Here is a 10,606-nt window from a genome sequence, read left to right on the forward strand (position 1 = left end):
CCCCACTATCCATTCATTCGAGCTCATGGAGTCGGGCCAGCTACAATGTAAAGTGTATTAAAGCCTATCGTCTCTCTCTCTCAGTTTTTGGAGTCATTGATAGAGCGTATCATGCAGGGAAGCAGAGGAGGAATGAAAGAGCAACTTCAGGAATTGCTGTTAAAAGGTTACTCTTCTAATTCTGAGTTAAAAGGGTAAGCAAAGTTTCAGGCATAAACCTTTTGACAGGAAGAGCTCAGACCTGAAACATAAGAAATAGGAGCAGGAGTTGGCCATCCAGCCCATCAGTGAGGTCATGGCTGATCTGATGATAGATCATCTCCACCTTCCTGCCTTTTCCCCATATCTTTTCATTTCCCTACCATGTAAAAATCTATTCAACCTTGTCTTAAATATATTTACTGAGGTCACCTCCACTGCTTCAGAAAATTCTATAGTTACACCACCCTCTGGGAAAAACAATTCCTCCTCATCTCCGTCCTAAATCTTATGGCTGGGCGGGTGGTGTTGCTCCGATGGAGGGATGTTACCCGCCTAATCATACTCAGTGGCCACGTGACGTCATGTCATGTTTAAACTTAGAGGAGATAAAATGCTCAATTTCTAATTTGAATGTAAATTTTCAAATACGGTGGGGACACTTTTTGAATTACTTTTATAATCTTTGATTTGCTATGAAGGTAGAAATGTTGACTAATTAGGTAGTTTATCACTCCAATAAGAATTCTGTCTTTTTTTTGGCCAAACACTTTCTTTCTTGGTTGTGAGTTTAGATTTTCCTTTTTTTAAAATAAAATATCAATACTATAATTTGTTTGATTAAAATGTGGAGTACTTTGGAAGCAACAATGTGGTTTAAGTGTAATGTTACCCTTTTGAATTTTAGCAAATATCCATATATTCTCTGTATTTTTAGATGTGAAATTTCAATGTTAATAAAAATAATGAAAAATAAAGACGTATGCTTCTTTGTCTGTATTTGTTGCTGGTAACAAGGATTTGGGGCACGTCCAAAAGAGTCATCATTATCAAGTTGCCACATGCTACCATGGTTCTGCCCACTCTTCATTGCTTCATTTCTATAGAACCAGGGAAGGATTCCACTGGGGCTTGCTCCAATACAGTGCTACTAGAGTCACGACTGCCTTGGTTTCCTCAGATGGCTTATGAAGACAAAGATGCCCACAGTTAACAAGTGGATTAGAAGGTGGAGCAGAACTCATCTGGAGAGAATCTGCCAGACTCTTCCATTCAATGCAGGAGATATGTCTCCATCAACACAAATACAGTAAAACCTGGTTAGAACGCGGTGGTTTCACACCGCGTTACAGCCGAGTTGCGGAACAGATGCATATATGTGGCTGGAGACCCACCAAAGTGGTCACCATCTTTATTGCTTCCTCAGTTCAGGAACAATTCATACCCAGTCTAGCCTCCACGTCGTAAAACTTCAGATATCGTGGTTGAAGTAAAAACACAAAGCTGGTGAAAACCAGCAGGTCAAGTAGTGTCATTGATAAAGTTTGGGGTCCACAAACACCCGCACTATAAGCGATTCCGCAGATTAATGAATCGCGTTCTAATGAGGTTTCACTGTAGTCCTGTGGACCCTTTCTCCCTTCCTCCAACATGATGTCTAAAACAGCCTGTTCCCTCTTTAAGTTGGTTCATATTCATCTCTCGTGAAGTATGTTACAGGTAGGACAATAAATCAGGCCTCATCTGCCCTCAGATGCTATGACGTTACATGAGGAACAAGGGGATCTGGGGATTCTGATACATAATTTCCTGAAAGTGGCATGACAGGTAGACAGGTTTGCAAAGAAAGCCCTTGGCATCTTGGGCTTCATAAATCAAAGCTGGGATGTTATGGTGAGGTTCTATAAGACATTGGTGAGGCCAAATTTGAAGTATTGTGTACAATTTTGGTCACCTAACTACAGGGAGGATATTAGTAAGATAGAAAGAGTGCAGAGAAGATTTACTAGGATGTTGCCAGGTGTTCAGGAATTGAGTTACAGGGAAAGATTAAACATGTTAGGACTTTATTCCTTGGAGTGTAGAAGAATGAGGGGAAATTTGATAGAAGTTTACAAAATTTTGAGAGATATAGACAGATTAAATGCAAGTAGGCTCTTTCCACTTAGGTTAGTAGAGATAAATACAAGAGGACATGGCTTTAGGATGAAAGGGGTAAGGTTTAGGGGAACTTCTTCACTCAGAGTGGTGGGAGTAGTGGCTCACATGGTAAATTCTGGCTCACTCTTAAATTTTAAGAATAAATTGGATAGATACATGGATGGGAGAGGTCTGGAGAATTTGGAACGGGTGCAGGTCAGTGGGACTAGCGGAATGATGTTTCAGCACAGACTTTTTAAAAAAATGTTTTATTTTTCACACTATAAACCATATAGATCAAGATACATACATTTTCCTTCTTAAATATATACAGTGTCGTTTTCTCCCCCCCTTCCCTCCTCCCCTCCCTCCCTACCTCCCCTCCCATTTATTTAAAGTTCAGAAAATAAGATACATTAAACCCGTCAAACAATGTTGTCACTCAATAAAAATAAACAAGAAATTCCACTGAGTCAGTTCTTTTCATTCTCTTCTCCTTCTGTCATTTTAGGTGGTAGATGTCCACGGTAGGTTTTCTCTATTATGTTTCATGTATGGCTCCCATATTTGTTCAAATATTGTAATGTTATTTCTTGAATTATAGGTTATTTTTTCTAATGGAATACATTTATTAATTTCTATATACCATTGTTGTATTCTCAAGTTACCTTCTATTTCCAGGCTGACATAATACATTTTTTTTGCTACAGCTAGGGCTATCATAACAAATCTTTTTTGTGCACCATCCAAATCGAGTCCAAATTCTTTGTTTTTTATGTTACTTAGGAGGAAGATCTCTGGGTTTTTTGGTATATTGCTTTTTGTGATTTTATTTAATATCTGGTTTAGATCTTCCCAAATTTTTTTTTCACTTTCTCACATGTCCAAATTGCATAGATTGTTGTTCCCATTTCCTTTTTACAGTGAAAACATCTGTCAGATACTGTTGGGTCCCATTTATTTAACTTTTGAGGTGTAATGTATAGCCTGTGTATCCAGTTATATTGTATCATACTTAACCTCATATTTATTGTATTTCTCATAGTTCCTGAGCATAACTTCTCCCATGTTTCCTTCTTTATCTTTGTTTAGATCTTGTTCCCATTTTTGTTTAGTTTTACAATTTGTTTCCTCATTCTCCTTTTCTTGTATTTTAATATACATGTTTGTTACAAATTATTTGATTATCATTGTGTCTGTAATCACATATTCAAAATTACTTCCCTCTGGTAACCTCAGGCTGCTTCCCAATTTGTCCTTCAAGTAGGATTTCAGTTTGTAGTATGCCAACATTGTATCGTGAGTAATATTATATTTATCCTTCAATTGTTCAAAGGATAATAATTTATTTCCCGAAAAACAATTTTCTATTCTTTTGATCCCATTTTTCTCCCGTTCTCTAAAGGAAAGGTTATCTATTGTAAAAGGGATTAGCTGATTTTGCGTCAGTATTAATTTTGGTAGTTGGTAATTTGTTTTATTCCTTTCTACTTGAATCTTCTTCCAAATATTGAGCAGATGATGTAATACTGGAGAATTCCTACGTTGTACCAATTTTTCATCCCATTTACATAATATATGTTCAGGCATCTTCTCCCCTTTTTTTTATCTAGTTTTAATCTAGTCAATCTGCCTTTTCCTTTGTTTGATAAAAATCTGATAGGTATCTTAATTGTGCGGCTCTATAATAATTTTTAAAGTTTGGCAGTTGTAAGCCTCCTTGTTTATACCATTCTGTTAATTTATCTAGTGCTATCCTCGGTTCCCCCCCCCCCCCTTTCCATAAAAATGTCTTTATTATTTTCTTTAACTCCTTGAAGAATTTCTCTGTCAAGTGTATTGGCAATGCCTGAAATAGGTATTGTATCCTTGGGAAAATGTTCATTTTAATACAGTTTATCCTTCCTATTAGTGTTAGTGGTAAGTTTTTCTAATGCTCTAAGTCGTCTTGTAATATTTTCATTAGTGGATAATAATTGAGTTTATATAGATGGCCGAGGTTTTTATTTATTTGTGTACCTAGGTATCGTATTGCTTGCATTTGCCATCTGAATGGTGATTCTTTCTTAAATTTTGAGAAATCCGCATTATTCATTGGCATTGCTTCACTTTTATTTGCGTTAATCTTGTATCTCGACACTTTTCCATATTCCTTCAATTTCTTATGTAATTCTTTTATTGATATTTCTGGTCCTGTTAAGTATTCTATAACGTCATCTGCAAATAAACTGATTTTATATTCCTTGTCTTTTATTTTTATCCCTTTTATTTTATTTTCGGTTCTATGGCTAACGCGAAAAATAAGGGCGATAGTGGGCATCCTGCCTTGTTGATCTGCTTAAGTTAAATTGTTTTGATATATATCCATTTACTGTCATTTTCGCCAATGGCCCCTTATATAATGCTTTAATTCAATTAATATATTTCTCTGGTAAACCGAATTTTTGTAGTACTTTGAATAAATAATTCCATTCTACTCTGTCAAAGGCCTTCTCTGCGTCTAAAGCAACGACTACTGTTGGAGCTTTATTTCCTTCTACAGCATGAATTAAGTTAATAAATTTACAAATATTGTTTGTTGTTCGTCTTTTTTTAATAAATCCAGTTTGGTCTAGATTTACTATTTTTGGTACATAGTCAGCTAATCTGCTTGCTAATAGTTTAGCTATTACCTTATAATCTGTGTTAAGTAAAGATGTTGGTCTATATGATGCTGGTGTGAGTGGATCTTTCCCTGTCTTTGGTATTACTGTAATTATTGCTGTTTTGCATGAATCTGGTAAGCTTTGTGTTTTATCAATCTGGTTGATTACTTCCAGGAGAGGAGGAATTAATAAATCTTTAAATGTTTTATAGAATTCTATTGGGAATCCATCCTCTCCTGGTGTTTTATTATTCGGTAGTTTTTTTATTATCTCTTGTATTTCTACTATTTCAAATGGTTCTGTTAATTTATTTTGTTCCTCTGTTTGTAATTTCGGTAGTTCAATTTTAGTTAAAAATTCATCTATTTTGTCTTCTTTCCCTTCATTTTCAGTTTGGTATAATTGTTCGTAGAATTCTCTGAAGTTTTCATTAATCTCCGTTGGATTATATGTGATTTGCCTGTCTTTTTTCCTTAATGCCAATTCCATTCTCTTAGTTTGTTCTGACTTAAGCTGCCACGCTAGAATTTTGTGTGTTTTTTCTCCCAATTCATAATATTTCTGTTTTGTCTTCATTATGTTCTTCTCCTCCTTATATGTTTGTAGTGTTTCATATTTTATTTTTTTATCTGCCAATTCTCTTCTTTTAGTTGTGTCTTCCTTCATTGCTAATGCTTTTTCTATATTTGCTATTTCCCTTTCCAACTGCTCTGTTTCCTGATTGTAGTCCTTCATCTTGGTTACATAACTTATTATTTGCCCTTTGATGAACGCTTTCATTGCGTCCCATAGTATAAACTTATCTTTCACTGATTCTGTATTTATTTCAAAGTACATTTTAATTTGTCGTTCAATGAATTCTCTAAAATCCTGCCTTTTAAGTAGCATGGAGTTTAATCTCCATCTATACATTCTTGGAGGGATGTCCTCTAACTCTATTGTCAATATCAGGGGTGAGTGGTCCGATAATAGTCTAGCTTTATATTCTGTTTTCCTAACTCTGTCTTGCATACGAGCTGATAACAGGAATAAGTCTATTCTTGAGTATGTTTTATGTCTACCTGAATAATATGAATATTCCTTTTCCTTTGGGTGTTGCTTCCTCCATATATCCAAAAGTTGCATTTCTTCCATCGATTTAATTATAAATTTGGTTACTTTGTTCTTTATTTTAATTTTTTTCCCAGTTTTATCCATGTTTGAATCCAAATTAAGGTTGAAATCCCCTCCTATTAGTATGTTCCCTTGCGTGTCTGTTATCTTCAAAAAGATATCTTGCATAAAGTTTTGATCTTCTTCGTTAGGTGAATATACATTGAGTAAATTCCAAAACTCCGAATATATCTGACATTTTACCATTACATATCTCCCTGCTGGATATATTATTTCCTCTTCTATTTTGATTGGTACATTTTTACTGATTAAAATAGCTACTCCTCTAGCTTTTGAATTATATGACGCTGCTGTTACATGTCCTATCCAATCTCTCTTTAATTTCTTGTGTTCCACTTCAGTTAAGCGTGTTTCTTGTACGAATGCTAAATCAATTTTTTCTTTTTTCAGTAAATTTAGCAGTTTCTTCCTTTTGATTTGGTTATGTATTCCATTAATATTTAAAGTCATATAGTTCAACATAGCCATTTCATACTTTGTTTATCTTTCCTTTCCGTTTCCTCATCATCACCTTTCCTTCTTATCCATTTCTGCTTTCTTTTTTTGAACACTTTATAAGACAACATTTCTAAAACATAAAACATTTCCCTTATTCTATCTAAAATTCCTTTAACCCCACTATCCCCTCCCCTTCCTGAGTTGCCCTTTGTCCCTTGTTGGGCAACCACATCTCCCCTCTCCATTTCGATTTGCGAATTCACTTGCAAACGTCAACTGATTTCGCAATGACCGTAACTCTTCCCCACCCAGTGCCCCCCAGAAAAGATTTTAATTTTCATATATAACAAAGGTCACTCTCTTAATTCCCCCCATACTTCCTTTCTTCCCTTTCTTTCCCTTCTTAGTTCTTACCTATATTCTATTTTTTGTATATACATACACACACACAGACACACATATATATATATATATATATATATATCTACCTACATACACACATACATATAGTTTGTGGTCATTTTTGTTCTCATTACATATCTTCCTCTCTCTGTCTGTTTCGTAGTTGTTCTGCTAATTTTCTTGCTTCCTCCGGATCCAAGAATAGTCTGTTTTGCTGCCCTGGAATAACTATTTTAAGTACCGCTGGATACTTTAGCATAAATTTATATCCTTTTTTATATCTGTTTTTGCTGCATTAAACTCCTTCCTCTTCTTCAGGAGTTCAAAACTTATATCTGGATAGAAAAAAAAATTTTGACCTTTGTATTCCAGTGGTTTTATATCTTTTCTTATTTTCCTCATTGCTTTCTCCAATATATTTTCTCTTGTTGTATATCTTAAGAATTTTACTAGAATGGATCTTGGTTTTTGTTGTGGTTGTGGTTTAGGGGCTAATGTTCTGTGTGCCCTTTCTATTTCCATTTCTTCCTGTAATTCTGGTCTTCCTAGGACCCTGGGGATCCATTCTTTTATAAATTCTCTCATATTCTTGCCTTCTTCATCTTCCTCAAGGCCCACTATCTTTATATTGTTTCTTCTATTGTCTGCTTGGCTTGGCTTCGCGGACGAAGATTTATAGAGGAGGTAAATGTCCACGTCAGCTGCAGGCTCGTGTGTGGCTGACAAGTCCGATGCGGGACAGGCAGACACGGTTGCAGCGGTTGCAGGGGAAAATTGGTTGGTTGGGGTTGGATGTTGGGTTTTTCCTCCTTTGTCTTTTGTCAGTGAGGTGGGCTCTGTGGTCTTCTTCAAAGGAGGTTGCTGCCCGCCGAACTGTGAGGCGCCAAGATGCACGGTTTGAGGTGATATCAGCCCACTGGCGGTGGTCAATGTGGCAGGCACCAAGAGATTTCTTTAGGCAGTCCTTGTACCTCTTCTTTGGTGCACCTCTGTCACGGTGGCCAGTGGAGAGCTCGCCATATAACACGATCTTGGGAAGGCGATGGTCCTCCATTCTGGAGACGTGACCCACCCAACGCAGCTGGATCTTCAGCAGCGTGGACTCGATGCTATTATAATTCTTCTATTATAATTTTCCATTATATCTATCTTCTGAGCTAACAGCTCCTGTGTTTCTTTAACTTTTTTATCAGATTCTTCTAATTTCTTTTTTAAGTCCTCTACTTCCATTTCTACGGCTGTTTCCTGTTCTTCCACCTTGTTCATTCTTTTTCCTATATCTGACATGATCATCTCTAATCTATTCATTTTTTCTTCTGTACTTTTTACTCTTCTTTTTATTTCACTGAATTCTTGTGATTGCCATTCTTTTACTGATTCCATATATTCTTTAAAAAAATATATCCATTGTCTTGCCCTTCCCTTCATCTTCCATTTCTCTGTGTTCTTCCTCTTCATCTTCTGAGTCCACTCCAGGATCTGTGTCCTTTACCTCTGTCTCTTCTGGTTTTCTTGTTGGTTTGTTTGTTTTATTTTTTTGGGTATTTTTGGTCTTCTTATTTTTATTAGAAGTGTCTTGCTGCTGGTTTTCTTCCTCTGGGTTGGTCATCTGTTGTTTCTTTTATTTATTTTTACTCTCTTCTTTCTTGTTCTCGTTATTTTCCGTGTTTTCCTCTTGCTGTTTTGTTGTAGCTGTCAATTTCAGCTGTGGAGATCAACTCCTCAGCTGGTCCCCCCTCCCGTCAGTGCCTTGCGCAACGCGCATGCGCGACTCCTTGCACATGCGCGGTTGCGCACTTTTATTTGGCTCCGTGAGCCATTTTTGTAGTCCCGAGTTCGGGGCTTCAACTGACCGTAGGGAGCGGGCTTCTCTCTCCACGGCCGGCCTCCTCGGACAGGTAAGGCCTTCACCTTCTTCTTTCGAAGTCCTTTCTTCTTCTCTTCTTCCCATTGCTTTTGGCTTTTCTTTTTTCGCTGCCATTTTCTCCACACCTTTATTTTCAATTTATTTTGGTTTTTGTGTTTGTGCCTTTGTTTTTTCACTGCCTTTTTTTTACTTTTCTGGAGAGGGCTGGAGTTCCCTGACCAGCCACTACTCCGTCATGTGACTCCTCCTTCAGCACAGACTTGAAGGGCCAAATGGCCTGTTTTCCTCTGCTGTAATGTTCTATGAAAGAAGGAAATGAAAACCCAGGCTCCTATTTAGCTCTGCGTTAGGGAAACTTTACTGGTTTTGGCCTATCCAGTTATGAGCCTCTGTAACCTCATCCTTTACAATAGACTCCAAAAGCTTCCCAGCTACTGACATCAGGCTAACTGGTCTGTAATTTTCTTAAATGGTGTGGTGTCATTTGCAATTTTCCAGTCCTCCGGGACCATGCCAGAATCTACTGATTCCTGAAAGATCATTACCAATGCCTCCATTATTTCTTTCAGAACCCGAGGGTGCAATCTATCTGGTCTGGGAGACTTATCCATCCTTCCCCTTTCAGGTTTCTGGCACCTTCTCCCTTGAAATAGTAACTGCCCTCATTTCCCTTCCCTGATACCCTTTGACACCTGGTATACTGCTGGTGTCTTCCACAGCGAAGGCTGATGAAAAATTCTCAGTTAGTCTCGTCTCACAATATTATTTCTCTAGTGTTGTTTTCTAATGGTCCTCTATCTACTCTCACTTCTCTTTTATTCTTTACATGCTTGAAGAAATTTTTTGTATTCCTCTTTGGTATTCTTTACTTGCCTGTTTTCATAGTTCATCTTTGTAGTTGCCTTCTGTAAGTTTTTAAAAACTTCCCAATCCTCTATCTATCTTCCCACTAATTTCACTTCCTTGTAGGCCCTCTCTTTTGCTTTCACATTGACTTCTCTTGTCAGCCTCGGTTGTGACATTTTTTGATTAAAGTATTTCCTCTTGCTTGGTATTTATCTTGTACCTTTCCCATTTTTTGCAGAAACTCCATCCATTGCTGCTCTGCCGTCCAACCTACTTTGGCCAGTTCTTCTCTCATCCCACTGTAATTCCCTTTACTCCACTGAAGTACCCACACCTGACTTTAGTTTTTCCTTGTGAAATCACAAATTGAACTCACTCACTGCCCCCTCATGCCTCACTTACTCCAAGCTCTCTAAGCACCTCTGCTGCATCTTACAACACCTAATCCAGTAGTCGATCCCTTCGTGGGCTCATCAACGAGCTGTTCTAAAAAGCCATCTTGCAGGCTTTCTACAAATTCTCTCTCTTGAGATCCTAGTTTTCTCAATCTACTTGCATGTTAAAATCCCCCATGACTACCATACAATTGCCCTTCTGACATGCCTTTTCTAATCTGCTCTTGCTATTTGTTGTCCACATCCCGGCTAACTGTTTCGAGGTCTGCTTATAACAACCAACGGTCTGTTTCTTAACTCGTCCCACAACATTTCTATATCTCCAGATCGTATGTAACCTCTTTACCAACAGAACATCCCCTCTGCTTACCTGCCTATCCTTTCAATACACTGCGTATCCTTGGACATTCAGCTCCCAATGACGTCCATCCTTTATCCATAACTCCATGATGGCCACATCATACCTGCCAATGTGTAGCTGTACTACAGGGCCATCCACTTTTATTTCTTACATACAAAACCTTTAGCCCTTGATTTATTACATTTGATTCTGTAATTTTACCTTATCTGCCTGTCGTTCCACACAAACTCCCTACCATACATATGGACCACCTCTTTCTCTGCTTCTTCACTTTGGTTCCCACCCCCCTCCCTCCCCCACCATGAATCTCATTTAAATCATTTAACAGAATTATCAAACCTTCCGGCCAGAATGGTAGTTC

The sequence above is a fragment of the Narcine bancroftii genome, chromosome 2 (genome assembly GCF_036971445.1).
Source record: "Narcine bancroftii isolate sNarBan1 chromosome 2, sNarBan1.hap1, whole genome shotgun sequence".
Lineage (NCBI taxonomy): Eukaryota > Metazoa > Chordata > Chondrichthyes > Torpediniformes > Narcinidae > Narcine > Narcine bancroftii.